Below are 18,296 nucleotides of genomic sequence, written 5' to 3' on the forward strand. Positions count from 1 at the left end.
TTAGCATAACCAAGAACCTATTTAGAAAATTTTTGCAAAAAAAAGTAATATGATTCAAAAAGCATTTAAATGTCAACTTCTCCAGAAACCTGCTTGCAGTTTTGAAATGAGTTTTTTGTAGCTGCACTTCTACCTCTACTGAGGCTACAGTGATTTTGAAAACAAATTTCAAACAGCCGAGGCTCAAGGACCAGAAATGTCTCCAATGGGTTCTACAGAAGGGAATCCTCAGAGCCTCTGTACGAATGACCAGAATCTCAGCTGGCGACACAGTTATATGTTCTGGTACCACTTTCTGAGGATATTTCCAAAAGTGCTTGGAGGGGGCAGGTTTGATACATCTGCAACCTCTAGTAAAAGTGCCTGGATTTGAATTCCAGATCTGCTTGCATCTATTCCAGCTTCTTTATAGTGCAGACTGAGAAAGGCAGCAGGTGATGGCCTACGTTTCCCAAATTCTGCCATCCATAGGGGAAAACTGGCTTGAGTTCCTGGCTCCCAGTTCCAGCACAGGACTAACCGTTGTGGGCCTTTTGGGAATGATTGGTGGATAGAAGTTTTCTCTGTAGCTCCCTCTCCTTTTCTCTCTTTGCTTTCATTAAATAAACATTTCCTTTTCAAAGGTGCACAGGAAACAGAAGAGATTCATTTTTGCATTAAAAGTTTTAAAATGTTGCATTTTTTTACAATCCTAATTTTTATAATATTCTGAGTTTCATTATGTAATACAGTTTTCATCTTTTTACACTGAAATGAACTTACATTCAAATTATTTTATATGGAATTTTTGGAGTTCCTTTGTATCGCTTATCACCTAGTCTTTCTTCCTTGACTATGAGCATGTTAGAGACAGGGACTTTATAGCTTTAGTGTTAGCAAATATGCAGTGTTGTGTTAATGCATACTTTTGGTGTTATAAAGTTCAATAATGAAGCACAGAAAACTCAGTTGTGAGGGTGAAAGGGAAAATCCAACATGGAAGTCAGTTTTGAGCCAATGAGATTTAAGTTTGGGATTCAGGCCTGTCTGATTTGAAGCTAGTACTATGATGAAAATTTTAGCCAAATAACCAGCTGTTTTCTCTATAAAATGGCAATCCACTGGTACAACTCATTTCTTGCACTAAGTTTTTTGAATTAGTTAAGGTAGACTTTCTGGAGGTGATGCAGATGAGTGTTGGGTGTACTGTGAGGATGTGTATCTATTCTCTTAAGAAAACTCCAGTTTTTATTTTATATAAAAGTATTGTTGCTTTTTGAACTTTTCACAGTACTTTTTTCTTTCAAATCAGAGGATTTTCACTTTCTGAGTTTTAAGCCAATCATTTGGTATTTAAGGAGAAAGAAAAATAACATTGCCTACTATTTTAGTCAGCAAATATTTCAGTGACTACTATCTGATAGACTCTCCCGGACCACCAACAAAACAACCCTTTCCCTGAATCTGCACTCTAGTGGAAGAATAAAAAATAAATTACAAGCAATCATATGCTGGATGTTACTTTAAATGATATAAAGAAAAATTAAGTAGGCCTACGAGGAGAAAGCGCAGAGGGGATGTGTGCTGGGAGCCAGGGATGAGCTTGGTGTAGAGAAGACAGTTGGTGTAGAGAAGACACTTGATCTGGATGAAGTGATGGTATTCCCTATTTGAAGATAGTTTTCTAGACAGAAAGAATAGAAAGGACAAAGATCTTTAGCTTAGGGGTCTGCACACAATTATTTTTAGGTATATTTAAATAACTCAGTTATTTTCCTTTTTTATTATTTAATGCAGATATTTGCATTTTGAATAAACAGGGAATCAGAAGAGTAATTGTTGTAGAACCTTCTGAAATTCCCGCTTTTAGCAGGAGGCTTTTAGTGATGAAGACAAAACTTTAGTAATGATATAGAGGAACTAGGTGTTGGGGGAGGGGAAATTGGGGCTGGGATAAGGGAAATACCAGGAGCCTGTGGAACTGTATCATAAAATGATAATAATATTAATAAAATTAAAAATGTAAAAAAAAAAAAAAACCCTGGTAACATCTTCTGTGTGTCAACTGAAGTTGTGAGATTAAAATGCTGTTTTTGACCCTGTGTGGTGGCCTAGCGGCTAAAGTCCTTGCCTTGAACGCACCAGGATCCCATATGGTCACCAGTTCTAATCCCGGCAGCTCTACCTCCCATCCAGCTCCCTGCTTGTGGCCTGGGAAAGCAGTCAAGGACAGCCCAAAGCACTGGGACCTTGCCACCGCGTGGGAGACCTGAAAGAAGTTCCTTACTCCTGCCGCCTGATCAGCGCAGCACCGGTCTTTGCAGCTGCTTGGGGAGTGAATCATCGGATGGAAGATCTTCTTCTCTGTCTCTCCTCCTCTCTGTACATCTGCCTTTCAAATAAAAATAAATAAATCTTAAAAAAAAAAGAAACAAGGATACTCTTTTAAAAAAAAATAAAATGCTATTTTTGGCGCTCTTACAGTGAAGTTCTTTTCTGTTTAACACAATTCAGTTCAGTATTCTGAAACACGTGACAGAAATCACTGCTCTTCACTCCACATGGCCTGATTTGCCAGATGGTGGTAAAGCAAGATACTCCTTCAAGTTACATCTCAGCAACACACAGTTAGGGTGGAAAACCACAGCCTTGAAGTGCCCTGAGTTACCCAGTCATTAGTATGAGAATTGGATCATATTTGAGACTTGTGGAAATGGCAATAAGAGAGAGCACAAATGTAAAGACATGAAATTTGTAGCCTAGATGGCAAGTTTAGAAACTTCAAAAGGAGAGTTTATGTAACATAACACTTGTTGGCACATTTGTCTCTCAGCTGTTTCCAAAATAGATAAAGACATGATTCTAGACAAAGATCAGCTTTGGGAAAGATTTTCAAAAATGACAAATTTGATTTATTTTATTGCTACTAGAATTTCTCCTAGAACTGTTGCCACTGTGAATTTATATACACATACATAAGCACATATATGACAAGTCCTTAAAAAGTTCATGGAAAAACATAAAATAAATCATGCCTTGGTTTCTTTGTATGTGGTTTTTTTTTTAGCATGAAAGTGAACCTGGCTTTTAGTTTCTGTCTCAATGAACTTATTTAATTGCCTGTATGTGCGTGTGTATGTGAGAGAGAGAGAGAGAGAGAGAGAGAGAGTTGTGTTTATGATGTCTCTTCATTCACAATTTTTAATAAAATGGATCCTAAAAATACATGTTTGGGCTACACATCAGTTAGTGGCAATGTAATCCAATAATTGGGTTGAATTTCACTGAGAAAATTTCTCTGAGAAACTATTGAGAAATTTCTGTGAGAACTTGGTCTTACAGAACATGGAGGAAGCTTTGCTACAGTCCCACTAATCTTCAACCTAGCAGAGCTGAAGAACTCACAGGTCGTGTGCTCCTTGGAGCTGCCATCTGCCATTCCTTGCTAACCACTGTCCAAGGCAGTCCCCCTAAAAAACAAAAAAGCAGCCCAGCCTGACCTCTGGGTTCCAGGCCCCATGGTGTGGGGAATTTTTAAAGCAGAAAAAGAGGCTATCATGTCTTTGAGAAAGTCATGACCTGGGAAGGTAAGCTGCATTTGTATGCTAGGAGTGGAACAATTTGTAGAGCACAGAAAAGAGGGAGTCTCTCCCAGTGGCCCTCACTGACCTCATCGAGCTCCTCTTGGGCTTTTCTGATGCTATGCCAGATAACCCCAATCTGCTGTGGTCTACTCGTGTTCTAAGTCACCCAGAGAGACCAACCTCAGGCATAAATAAATAAATTCCCAGAGGAATAACTCAAGGCTACACATTCCTGTATTAATTCTCATCATTGCACTCACTGTCCGCTGATATTTTCTTGAGTGTTGGTTTGTTTATCTCTGAATTATTTGTATTCCATGTGAGAATATAAAGTTCATAGCATTGGGGACCTTATTGTCTTTTTCAAGGTTGCAGCCCATTTCTAGAAGAATGCCTGCTAGACCATAGTGGGTGTTCAATTAAATAATTGTTGACTGATTGAATTAATGAACATCCATTTTTGTCGCTAGAATTGTTCTTAGTTTCCCACTGATAATTCCCAGTGGTTTTGAACATGATAGCAAATAGTTTCTTCCGGTAAAAGGTTATGATGTGTAAACATCTACATGAGATATTTCTTCAAGAAATCTTTTACCTTTTTGTGTCATGAGGAGCTCCTCTCCTGTGCAGACTACGTGCCAACCCTAAATAAATAACTGAACAGATCTGTCTGAATAAGACATTTAAAAAAGTGACTCTGAAGGCATGTAGGATTAGAGCTGAGACCAGTTAGGAGGCAAACCCATTAGAAGCAGTTAAAGGTAGTGAGAGGGCGATGAGGAAATGAATTGACAAGTCCCTTCAGAGTGCAGCAGCGTAGGCAGCCAATTTCACATAGAAATGTGAGCGATAAGAAGCAGTAGCATGGACTTGGAAAGTTTCAGCTGTTCTGATGGGGTGAATGATGACATCATCAGCATGCACATCTTAAGCAAGTTGAGTTATTTTGAAGAGAGCAATGAGAAATGATATGTCAGGGAGACAGCAAGGTGTCGTAGCAACCAAAAGCTGTGTCTGCAGCACCAGCATTCCATTTAGATACCTGTTCCAGTTCTAGCTGTTCCATTGCCGATCCAGTTCCCTGCTAATGGCCTGGGAAAGAAACAGATGATGGCTCAAGACCTTGGGCCCCTGTATCCACGAGGGAGCTCCAGAAGCCCCTGGCTCCCAGCTTTGGATGGGCCCAGCTCTGACTGTTTTGACCATTTGTGGAGTGAGCCAGTGGATGGAAGACCTCTCAGTTTCTCTCTGTAACTCTGATTTTCAAGTAAAATAAATAAATCTTTTAAAAAATTAAATGATATGACTGAGTCTTGGAATATTTTGATTTGAGGTACTGTTCTGACATGCAAAGGGAACTTATGTGTGTGGCATAATCGATTCTTTCAGAATACTTACCTCATTGAGTTGTTGAGAGGATAGATTGGTATACACAAAGTGCTTATTTAACACAGTATCTGCCACAGTGTTTAGCTAATTTAATTGAGTTCGAAGACCAGCGGAAGGCTATTTACTGCAATGGAGAAACAGAATCCAGTGGAGTAACGGAAAGGAGCAGCAGCTGTGCAGGAGAGTCAAGACCCTGAGCAAGGAGTAGATGGTAGCTTCAGGGAGGGTGAGAGTCATCTGTGGCCTTAGGGCAAGGTCAGAGGAACCATGTGGGTTTATGGGGTAAGTGGAAATAACCTCTACTCAGAGATGGTGAATGGAACACTTTCACTTCCCTCTACTCTTAACCTTTCATGATGTGATAGTAAAGGGGATTTGTTTTTTTTTTATAAAGAACCTGACATGATGACAACAAAATTTTGGGAATACTAAAAAGTAGATACGTGTTATCCTGCTTAGTGTGAATAAGAAAACAGAATCTTGTCACTGGTGCTGAGGCATAGGAGGTTAGGTTTCTGTCTACACTTCCGGCATCCCCTAAGGGCACCAATTCAAGTCCCAGCTGCATAATTCCTAACCCAACACCCTGCTTATGGTCTGGGAAAGCAGTGGAGAATGCCTCAAGTACTTCCGTCTCTACACTGAATAGCAGACCTGGACAAAACTCCTGGTTTCAGATTGGCTCAGTTCTGGCTGTTGCAAGGCATTTGGGAAGTCAACCAGCAGATGAAAGATTTTCTCTCTCTTTCTCAAATAAAACGAAACTAAATCTATATAAACAAAACAGCATATTAATATTTCAGTGGAGAAAACACTGAAGCAAATGCGTCTAGAAATAAGGTGCTGCAAGTACCTCTGAAAGTGGTGTTGAAATTAACATGCAAACTTAGTCTGCATTAGAAGCGATGAGTTCCAGTCTCACTCCCTCATTCTTCCCTACCAAGATCCAGTCCAGCAGGGCCTATTCTCTGGAATCAGGACAAAAGACAGGAAGAAAGGGTTAACAGTTACTCAAACAGGCTAAAGTGGAAATCTACTCTCTGCTTAGTGAGAGCCCCAGGCTCAGTCTCTCATTTCCTGGTTTACTCCCAGAATTGCAATAGGTTTGTTACACCTTCTGGAAAGGAGAATGGAGATTTTTCTCTGGATAAATTAATAGCTCAGAGTAAAACACTTACAAATACTGTCAGGAAGTCCCGATTAAATGACTTGACTACATCATGTTACAATGATGTCCAGTGACATTTGGAGCCTGAACAATCTTTGTGTGTGTGTGTGTGCATGCAAATGCTCATGTGTGTGCTTGCAGGCTTAACAGGTGTGGGCATTCTAACACAGGGGGTAAGATGCCCACTTGAGATGTCTGTATCTCATAATGCATGACTTAATTTGAGTTGACTGGTCTTCCAATTCCAGTCTTCTGCCATTGCAGATACTAAGAGGCAGCACGTGATGGTTCAAATACTTGGGTTCCTGTCATCAAACATTAGACCAGATTGAGTCCCTAAATCCTGGCTTTTGGTCGGCTCAGACCTGACTGCAGATATGAGGGACATGAACCTGTGGTTGGACAATCTCTTTCTTAGTCTCTCTGCCTTTCAAATAAATGAATTTAACACCAATCTTTAAAACTCATTAAGTATGAAAAAATCTTAACAAATAGTAGCCAAGGATCACTGATGATGTCAGCTTACAAGCTAACATGAAAATTAGATTAAAAAAAGATAATTTAGAGGACACGAGAAAAAGCAGGGTAAAAAAATAGGAAAGAAGTCGTCAGTGGACAGTCAGAAAGCAAAAACAAGTTTTTGAAATTAAATACTTGACAACCTTGATTTACTTTGTCTTTCTGCATGCCAGCACAGCTTAGGCTTTCAGTAAATATTGGTTGAATGAGAAGAATGGCTAACGAGGTAAAGTTAGGGATATAGCACACAAAGAAGTGACACTCAGGATTGATACATGGGTTCTATTATCAAAATAAGATAATTTTCAGTAAAATGATACAAAAGATGGAGAGAATCAGATTAATAAGTGAAGAATTCTATGACAGTTAATCTTCAACAGTAGAGAAGATGTTTCTAGGTTGACATATACTCTGGGTGCCTTGGAAAATATGTACAGAAAAAAAAAGTCAGAGAGGGCCCAATGTGATGGCATAGTGAAAAAGTCCTTGCCTTGAGTGCACCGGGATCCCATATGGATGCCAGTTCTAATTCCTATGGCCCTGCTTCCCATCCAGCTCCCTGCTTCTGGCCTGGGAAAGCAGTCAAGAACAGCCCAAAGACTTGGGACCCTGCACCCACATGGGAGGCCTAGAAGAGGCTCCTGGCTTCTGGCTTCAGATTTACTCAGCTCTGTCCATTGCAGCCACTTGGGGAATGAACCATCAGATGGAATATCTTCCTCTGTCTATCCTCCTCTCTGTATATCTGCCTTTCCAATAAAAAAAATCTTAAAAAAAAAATCAGAGAGCCACACCATGGCAACCCACTCTGAACTTTAGCAAGTTCATGATGAGGAGAGGATCCTAAAACTTGGGTAGTGGTGGGGAATGCAACAATGTACGTTATGATTTATGGTGGCTGTATCACAATAAGTGCTCTAAAATTTAGTGGCTTAAAACTACAGCATATCTGTCTGTGAAACTTCCTGAGAGACAGCAATCCAGGAATCCACCTCATCAGGATGCCTCTGATTCATAATCTGTTAAAAAATTTTCATCAGAAAACTTGAGCATGGGATTTTTCCAAGTTGCTGCTTGGGTATTCAGGATGTCTTGAACAGCTTAGGGCAGAATTAGCTGGGAAACATCAATCTATCTTGCTTTACCTCTATCTCCATCTCTCTTCCCCTCATTGGTATCCACATCACTGCTATGGCTTGAAAGTGTGTATCCACCCAAAATATATATATTGGAATATTAACTCCAATTCATAGGTTGGAGGTGTTTTGGACATGGAGTCCTCATGAATTAATGTCTTTGTGGAGGAGACTCCAGAGAGGTGCCTGGCCTTCCAATGTTGTTCCTTGTGTGAGGAACAGGGTTTGTCCTACAACCAGATGGGGAAATAGCAATGCTGTGACTTCTCGTAGGGAGTAGCAGACTTCACCAGTCACCAAATCCGCTGATGAGTTGACCTGAAAATTCTCAGACTACATAAATATAAGCCACACATTTACATGCCTATGAATTGCTTTGGTTTAAGACACTTTGTGTTGCAGTAGAAATAGGGTAAGACAATTGTGTTGTGAGCGCTTAATGTGTGAGAGGGTAGGAGAGGAAGGCGAGAGAGAGAAAGAGAGAGAGAAACACAGAGAAAGAATCATTTCTAATGGCACAATATTGTGAGTCAGTAAATGAGCATCATTTGAATCTCATGCTAGGAGAGAATCAAGATGGCAGAATAGGATAAGGACACGTTTAAATGGACAGAAAAACATTTAATCAGGATGAAGCAGAGAGAACACAATCCAGGAGATAAGAGAGGACAGAACAACAGCAGAGGGGTACCTGGAGACTGACAGACACAGGAAAGCAGCGGGCACAGCAGTGTGGTGTTGCAGTGACTGATACTCCAGCACAGCGATCTGAATTCCACCAGCAGCCAGAACTCCACCAGCAACCAGGTGGGAAGGGACGTTCACTGGGAGCTTGGGAGGTAAACCCAGACAAACAACTGTCCATCCGGCTGGTCCATTTGATTTGACCCTGGAATAGAGACATAGCAACAGATCCCAGATGGACAGTATGAGAACAGGGTGGATTTCGCAGCCCGGTCAGCCCCCTTGAGCTGAATTGGGCATCATTTTGCGTAAGGAGGAAAGGGCAAGGGAAAGGACTGAGCATGCGCTGAGCTGGGAGTGAGCTCATTTCTGACTCAGTGAACTGCATCAACGTGGCATTCTGCAGGTTCCACCCAAGACAGGTCTGGATAGCCCTCAGATCAAGAACTGTAGTGGTGGCATGTCAGGCGCCATTTTGCACACTGTGGCAAAAGCTTTAGGACTGTAGGGGACGACAGTGAATAGCGCATGTGCTGAGCTCGGGAGAACTCACTGAGGTCTGTGGATTGCACTGGTCCCTCAGGAAAATAACACTTACTGCGGCATTGTACCAGTCAAAATAGGTCCGTGTGGCACCCAGACCTAATGTCCAACAGGTTCCAACAAAATCAGCTCCACCTACAACCTAATTATATAGGATACCTGGTGTCTCTCTAATCCTGGGACCTGCTCCAACCGGAAGTGGGAGAAAGTTTGCAGAGACAATGGTGCAGCCTCAGCACGGTATCACAGGATGTGGAGAGTGGCTGTGGAGACCACGGTAGAAATCTGACATAAGAACCAAGACCTGGAACTCGCTGGAGGGAGTGGCACAAGTGGCTGCAAGCAAAGAGTTGTGTATCAACTGCAATAAGTAAAATCGCATTGCAGACCTGTGTGTGACACAGCTTAGAAACCTGCCCCTACGAGAAGACTCTGCTAACCAGAAGTACAATGATCAAGAGTAAAACAAGAGACAGAGACACAATGAATATTATTGAAATCTCCCCTGCAAAGGAGCAAAACCCTATGCCAACCTCAGAGTTCACTGAGGAAGACATCGAGAAAATGGGGCACACAGAATCCATAAGACTCATTTTAAAGATTCTGATCAACAATGAGAAGCACATACAAGAGTTCAAAGAATTTAAGGAAGCAATAAAGCAAATCAAGGCTGGTATATCAGAAATTAAGAACACAGTAGAGCAAATTAAAAGTACAGTGGAGAGTCTCCAAAATAGAATGAAGCAAGCAGAAGAAAGAATCTCAGAATTGGAAGATATTTCCTGTCATCAGGAAGAAGCAAACAAAAAGCTGGAAGTAGAGCTGGATCAGGCCAAAAAAGTATTCAAGAATTGAAAGACACTATTAAAAGGCCTAGTATAAGAGTTATGGGAGTCCCAGAAAGTGCAGAAAGAGAAGCTGAGTTTGCCAAATGTATTTAATGAAATAATAAAGGAAAATTTCCCTAATCTAGAGAAAGAATTGAGAAACAAGATCCAGGAGGGGCACAGAACTCCCAACAGGCTTGACCAAAAGCAATCTTCACCACGACATATGGTAATCAAGCTCTCTTCAATCGAATTTAAGGAAAAGATCCTTAAATGTGCACATGAATAAAATCAATTGACATATAGAGGAATGCCAGTTAAGCTCACAGGAGATCTCTCACAGGAAACTCTACAGGCAAGAAGAGAATGGAGGGACATATTCCAGAATCTAAAAGAAAAAAATTGTCAGCCTAAGATAACATATCCAGCAAAGCTTTCTTTTGTCTTTGAAAATGAAATTAAGTTCTTCCACAGTAAAGAAAAGCTCAAAGAATTTGCCTTTTCCAAACCTGCCCTACAAATGATACTTCAAGATGTTCTGTTGACAGAGAAGAGGAATAGCATCAAACAAAACCAAAGGCAAATGGGAAGAACATCCCAGTAAAACGACAACAGAAGACTAAACCAATGAACAACCCATTCCTAAAATGACAAGACCAAAGTACCACCCATGCATATTAAATGAATGTAAATGGCTTATGCTCAACCAAACGTCATAGATTAGTAGACTGGATTAAAAAATAAAACCCATCTGTTTATTGTCTGGAGGAGACACACTTCAACAAAGATCAGCAGAAACTATATCGCATGGGTTTTGTTGTTTTCTGTTGATTTCAACTCTTCAAAACACTTTCTTCTGCTTAAATCATTCAATGACTCGTAGATCATGCAGTAGCATCACTTTCTTCAAGAAGGTTCTTGATTTTCATTTCTTCAGCTACACATTAGTCATTTAATAGCATGCTATTTAACTTCTTGATGTTGTTAATTTCTTTTTTCTCCCAGATGTTGATTTTGTTTTGTGGCTCTTCATTTAAGGGGATGTATAGTAGCTGTGTAATGGAGACTGTCATATCTAGTAACATGTCATTTAACTTCATGGCATTATAAATTTCTATTTTTCTTTCTGTTGTTGATTTTATATCATGACTTTTCATTTAAGGGGATGTACAGCTGCTGTGAAATGGAGACTAACATCCAGATGTGAGGATGCATATATATGTGAGGATGAAATAGAGATACTGCATCTCTATTTCCAGACAAAGATGGACTCCCAATAAAACTGTTTACTATATCTTGACAGTAAGATTCTGGACTCTCTGCCATTGTCCATCCTGCAATGATAGACATATGACTGAGTATGAGGTACTATATATTAGTAATGATATAGAGGAACTAGGTAGGAGGGAGGGAATTGGGGAGGGGATAAGGGAATATGGAACTGTATCATAAAATGATAGCAATAATAATAAAATGTAAAAAAATGCAAAAGAAAAAAAAGAATCTCATGCTAGTAACAAAAGGAAAGCAGGCTCAGGTGGAGGCAATATAGGTTCCAGCTTTCACTAGGCAAGTACAAATGCTACTTTGCAAGATGGGCCAGTGAGGGCAGGGGGAAGAGAACAATACAATAAAAGAGTCTTCCACACAAAGTAGCAAACTCACAGTAGACATCACACTTCTTAGCAGCAACATTGGACACCAGAAGGCTAGAGGACAGTGTCTTCCAAGCCCTGAAAAAAAATTATTTGCAGCCTAGAATTCTATATTCAACCAAATTATGGATAAAGTGTCAAAACAAGACAGACATTTGTATGCAATCAATATCTTAAGGAACTTATTTTCCATATTCCCTTAAGTAGGAAATAGCTAGAAGCTGTGTTCTATGGATAGAAATGCTTAAGAAAGAATGGAGACACAGGAAATGCAAATCCAACCAGGTTAATGGCAAAGAGAACCCCAAGATGACAACCAAACACTATGTGGGACTCAGAAGGAAGATGGAGAGCTGAGAACTTAGCTCCTTAAATATATTGTGTTTTCTTATGTGTTTGTGAATCTTGAAAGTGTGTGAAGGAACTGGTAATGAGTACTTCGAAAACTGTGCAAAGAAAGGGACAAACATATGGAAGCCAGTGTATCGCAGTGCATGCATAGTAAAGCAAATACATTTGCAAGGTCATAATAACATCAACATTAATATTTGTCTATATTTGTAAGTTGAGAATTGTGTGCATGGGAGGCAACAGTGTGTTTAAAACTAATTCCTAATAGGCAAATGGTAAAGGCAACACATCATATCTATAATTGGAAAGGCTAAAAATGCCAATATAAGCACCTTATAGGAGATTGGAGATCAGGGACATAAATTCAAAGAGGGAAAGTGAAGTAGGTAAAAGCAGCTACCACTGGAAGCAAATACGGAAGGATAAAAATTCTTTATAAATGAATAATTTGCATTTAAATAGTTCATATTTATACCTATTACATTAAAATAAAAATTATAGGGCCCAGTGTGATAGCATAGTGGTTAAAGTCCTTGCCTTGAACGCGCCAGGATCCCATTTGGGTGCTGGTTCTTATCCCGGCAGTCCCGCTTCCCATCCAGCTCCCTGCCTGTAGACTGGGAAAACAGTCAAGGATGGCCCAAAGCCTTGGGACCCTGCACCCACGTGGGAGACCTGAAAGAGGCTCTTGGCTCCTGGCTTTGGATTGGCTCAGTCCCAGCTGCTGCTGCCACTTGGGGAGTGAGTCAGTGGATGGAAGATCTTTCTCTCTGTCTCTCCTCATCTCTGTATATCTTCCTTTCCAATAAAAGTAAACAACTCTTTAAAATATATATATATAACTTTAAGGAACTTGTGATTGGAATTTTTTGTCAAAGTGTGGAGATCTAAACCTATATTTTCTTTCCTTCCCAAGTGCACTAAATAGAGTAAACTCACAAAGGCAAAGATAGTGAGGGAAGAAATATACAGATGCTTATATAACTGGAGATGCAAAATTCCTGTTCATAAATATAAGCAACTGAAAAGTTAGCATTAAAAGTGAATGTTTACAAAGAGGCACATCATGATAAATTGCTAATTAAAAGTAACTAGCAAGCATCATGAGTCACAAAAGCAAGATTCATTTATTTGTTTAATTACTTGTATTAATGATTTATTTATATACTTGAAAGGCATAGCATCAGAGTGGGAGAGACAGAGAAAGAGAGATCTTCTATCTGTTGGTTCATCCCTCAGATGGTCACAATAGTCAGTCCTGGGTCAGACTTAAAGTAGGATTCAGGAGCTTTTTCCAGGTTTTCCATGTGGGTGCCGGGGCCCAAAAAGTTGGACTACCTACCAGTACTTTGCCCAGGCCATTATCGGGAAATTTCTTTGTAAGTGAAGCAGCTGGGAGGAGAGTCCGAGCCCACATGAAATGTCCAGGTTGCATGTGATGGTATCATCTCTAAGACATCATCAGTCTCAAAATTTTGAAAAATTATTTTACATTATTTATAACACTTGTAAAAACATCTAAAAATTACATATACGTTGATCTCTTCATGGAATTAAATGTAGTGTAATTTAAGTTAATTTTCTTCTTGATTTCTTTAATTTCTTTTTTTTTAATGTATTGCTACAGCTGCCTCTATATCTTCTTAGGTGGTACAACTGTGAATTTACACTTCCTGGAACCAATCTGATACTCTTCACTTTCTGACAACTTCTTTGCTATCTCTTCTTTCTGGGATCAGTGCTATGACACATTTGTGATCCATCTTCCTACTACTGTCCTAGAAAAGGCAGTTAAACATGGTCCCAGTGTATTTAGGACCTACTGCACCAAAGGCTGGACCTGTTTCCCAGCCTTCACTGTGGTGACCTCATGGGGAGTGAAGCAGCAGGTGGAAAATCTTTCTCTCTTGCTCTCACTCACTCTTTCTATCTCTCAAAGAAAAAGCAAAACAAAACTCATCTTTAATTTGCTTTAACATTCATGGGAAGTTGAATTTTTATTTTTTATCTCCCAAAGTCTCAAATATATTCTTTAATTTGTTCTTCAGACATTTCTGGGCTCAATCCACTCACACAAACCTTTTTGGAGATGTCTCCCACTATGAAAGTTTTGCCCGTTGGCGGCACACCAATTTGCCAGGGACATTGTGTCCTTTCCGTTCCCAAACCTTGTCAACATTGGCACCATCTCTGAAAATCACAACTACAGATCCACTTTCTCTTCCTATGACTAATTTGCTTTCATTGTATAGTTTGGGGACAAATATTCAGTCAGACTTTTTTTGCTTGTCTCCTAGCTCAAGCCTCCAGTAAACATTTTATCTTCATCCTATGATGCTTGTTTACCTTGATCGTGGGTCAGTCAATGAATTCCTCTATGAGGCTATACCCATTCTTGGCCTCCACAGGGCAGAGTTGTTGGTGACTATGCACGGCAATGAACACTTGTATGGAGCCAGATTTTAAAGAATGCCGGAAGAACAAGCTGAAACATTTTTGTACAAATTATTTCTCAGCATGAAAATGATTTTTTATTTATGTGCTCATTTTATTGGCTTTTTTTTATATTCCGTTGAGTGGGTTTTTTTTTAAGATTTGTTTATTTTTATTGAAAAGGAAGATATACAGAGAGAGGGAGCTCGTCCATCCACTGGCTCACTCTCCAAACGGCAGCAATGGCTGGAACTGAGCTGATCTGAAGCCAGTAGTAACCAGGACCCTCTTTCAGGTCTTCCAAGTGTTTGCAAGGTCCCGAGGCCTTGGGCCATCCTTGAGTGCCTTTCCAGGCCAAATGCAAGGAGCTGAAGGGGAAGCAGGGCCTCCGAGACAGAAACTAGCACCCACATGCAATCCCTGTGCATGCCAGATGAGGACTCAACCACTAGGCTACTGAGCCGGGCCCATTTTATTGAGTTTTAATATAAATTTTCCCACAGTCAAAAAATAAATTTGTACCTGTCAAAATTAAAATATTCATTGTATAGATCTTATGGAAAATCCAAATATTTTAAAATTTATTTCATAATTAATATTTATATCTTGTTGACATAATCATGAAACTTTCTGCCTTTTTGTGTGATTCCTATTAAAATGGAAAAAGTATTAATTAGTTATAATTATATATAGTTGGATGTTAGATATGATCTGGAGAGAAGAACCAAAGACAGTTCAATCTTCTGATTACAATGGATGCACAACTGCTTTGGAAGAATTGTTCCAAGACTGGCTGACGACTGAGAATCGCATGAGATCAGCACTGAACGTTTCTGTTAAAGCAGCCATGAGAATAGGTGAAGTAGTCTTGGATACCAGTTCCACACAATGACGGTTAGCGATGTTGTTGAAGTACTGTGAAACTCATTCACATAATCTTATAAACTGAAACAAAACACAGTCTGAACTCATTTTCTCCTACACAGAATATCAAAAATTGCCTTTAGCAAGTGCAAAATCGTGCCTCTTAGGGGGACAGAAATCAAGAAAACTTTTTTTCTTTTACTTATACTCTTTTTTTTTTTTTAAAGATTTTATTATTATTGGAAAGCCGGATATACAGAGAGGAGGAGAGACAGAGAGGAAGATCTTCCATCCGATGTTTCACTCCCCAAGTGAGCCGCAACGGGCCGGTGCGCGCCAATCCAATGCCGGGACCAGGAACCTCTTCCAGGTCTCCCACGCGGGTGCAGGGTCCCAAAGCTTTGGGCCGTCCTCGACTGCTTTCCCAGGCCACAAGCAGGGAGCTGGATGGGAAGTGGAGCTGCCGGGATTAGAACTGGCACCCATATGGGATCCCGGGGCATTCAAGGCGAGGACTTTAGCCGCTAGGCCACGCCGCCGGGCCCATACTTATATTCTTTGGAAAGGCAGATTTACAGAAAGGAGAGACAGAGAGAAAGATCTTTCATCAGTTGATTCACTCCCCCAGGTGGTCCCAAAGGCCAGAGCTGAGCCAATGTGAAGCCAGGAACTCTTCTGGGTCTCCCAGTGGATACAGGGTCCCAAGGTTCTAGGCCATCCTTCACTAATTTCCTCGGCTACAAGCAGAGAGCCGGATGGGAAGTGGAGTAGCCAGACATGAACTGGTTCCCATATGGGATGCTGGCACTAGGAGATGGAATATTAGCCAGTTAAGCCATTGAACTGACCCAGAGAAAAGAACTTTTTAATGGAACAAGACAGATTTTTAAAGTCAATTTTGGTTAAAATTCTTCAACTTTTAATATTTTGCAAAAACAAATAACCAAGTAAAGACATAGCTCACTTCTTCTAGGATATCACAAGTGAGAGACTTCCACTCCAGATATGCTAGTTTCAAGATTCATTTATCTCTAACAGTGGCAATAAACCTAGAAAAAAAAATTTGTATGTGTAACTTGCTTTTTATGCCAGAGAAAGTTGAAACCTAAGATAATAACAGGGGTATCTTAGAGGTAAACTGAATTCTCCCTACTGATTCTCAAACTTGATTAGGTATTAGAAGATTTAGGTATTTCACAGACAGTGGCAAATGCTGAGCTGTGAAGAAATCTGATTGAAAAGCATCTGCTATGGTGGTGAGAACATGTGTCACATAGTACTCAGCACTTCCCTCTAACATTGATTTAATCATTGATTTCACCACCTTACTTCTCAACTGTCTTCCTTTTGAATCTGTAATATTTGAGTTAAAACAAGCACTTTAATCTCCAGCTCATCATCTCCAGAATTACTAGAGATGATCTCTCTGAGTCTGTTAAACACAAACATCTTTGGACACAGGATTCCTGATAGCAGCCATCATCGTCACGGGGAACACTTCAAATCCAAGTAGTCAGTGAAGAGATTCTACATCCTTTCACTCTTCTTCCTTGGTCCAGTTACGTGAACTTAGAAGGCAGACAATAAATTTTAGAATTCTCCTCTGGTAGAATTGACTTGCCCAGAAGTATACATCTCCACAAAACAACATGAGGGTTCCTACAATAAAAATACAGTTGCATTGTTTACAGTGGCCAAGACATCTAGATATTTGTCAATGGTTGAATAAAAAAATATGATACAAACAACTAAAATATTATCCAGCCATAAAAAGAATAGTATTCTATATTTGCAGTAAAATGGATGGAACTAGAGTATACAAGGTTAAGTCAAATAAAATAAAACAAAAAATGAAGACTACATGGAAGCTTTCAGACTTGGAATCTGAAAGTAAAGGTGCATCTGCATGTAGAACAATGAATGCAAGAGAGGATGGGAAGGTCTGGAGGGAGATACAGAAGCAGGTTGGATTAAAGTTATTTGTAGAAAGAATAATCTGTAACATTCCACAGAAGAGTTGGGAGACCACAGTTCACAGACTTTTATAATATATTTTGTGAACAAACAGAAGAAGGGAGTCCAAAAGCTCAAAATTCAAAGCAATGACCAGTAGAAGGAAATGGTTATTACTCTGATTTGTGCATTTACTAAAATATGATACTGTATTCCACAAATAGGTTCAATTAACAATTGTTTTTAATATTTAAGGAGAGGAGATGGCAATACTAAAATTGACTTGCTTATCACACATTGAATATGTGTATATTGGGTTTTAAGGCTGTATCACATAAATATTTTGAACTAAAATTATGAAATTGTGCAATCTGGATCCAGCACTATGATATAGCAGGTAGAACTGCTACCTGCAAAGCTGGCATTCCATATGGGTGCTGATTTCAATACTGGCAGCTCCACTTCTTATCCAGGTCATTGTTAATGGCCTGGGAAAAGCAGTAGAGAATGAGCCATTTGTTTGGGCTGCTGCCAATCCCAAGGGAGACCTAAATTAAGCTGCTGGCTCCTGGCATTGGCCTGGCCTAGTGCTGGCTGTTGCAGCCATCTGGGGAGTGGATAAGAAGATGGAAGATCTTTGTCTCTCCCTCTCTCTCTTCCTCTTTCTCTCTCTATTTCTTCCAAAGTAAAGAAATCCTTAAGGAAAAAAAAAAAAAAAAAAAACAGATTGTGTAGCCTGGTCACCTGTTGCCTCTTGTTGACCAACCACAATGTAGAGATTTAATGAGCTTCTAGTACTTCTGTCTGAAATATGAATAGAAAAAAATAGGATAATAAGCCCATTAATAAAATAGAAGAAAGCAGCAACAACACCAACACCCTAATATCTTCAGATGTATGTGAAAACATGGTGTCTCGGACATATAAGCAAGTCTTTGTAAAACTGTAACACCGGTGAAAGAAACTAGAATACTTGGAAATGAAAAATATGATAGTGGGAAGGGAAATAGTAACTGAAATGTTGAAAGATAAAAATTGAGAAATCTCCCAGAAACAAGAACAAAAAGTTCAAAAATGAGATAAGACATAAGAAAATTAACAACAATAACAACAAAAAAGCTCAGATATGTCACACTCTGAATAGTGAATGTTTCAGAAAGAGAAAATAGAGGAAAAAAAAGATGAAGCTATCAAAGAAATAATTTCAGATA

This window comes from Ochotona princeps, chromosome 2 (assembly GCF_030435755.1).
Source record: "Ochotona princeps isolate mOchPri1 chromosome 2, mOchPri1.hap1, whole genome shotgun sequence".
NCBI classification, from domain to species: Eukaryota; Metazoa; Chordata; class Mammalia; order Lagomorpha; family Ochotonidae; genus Ochotona; species Ochotona princeps.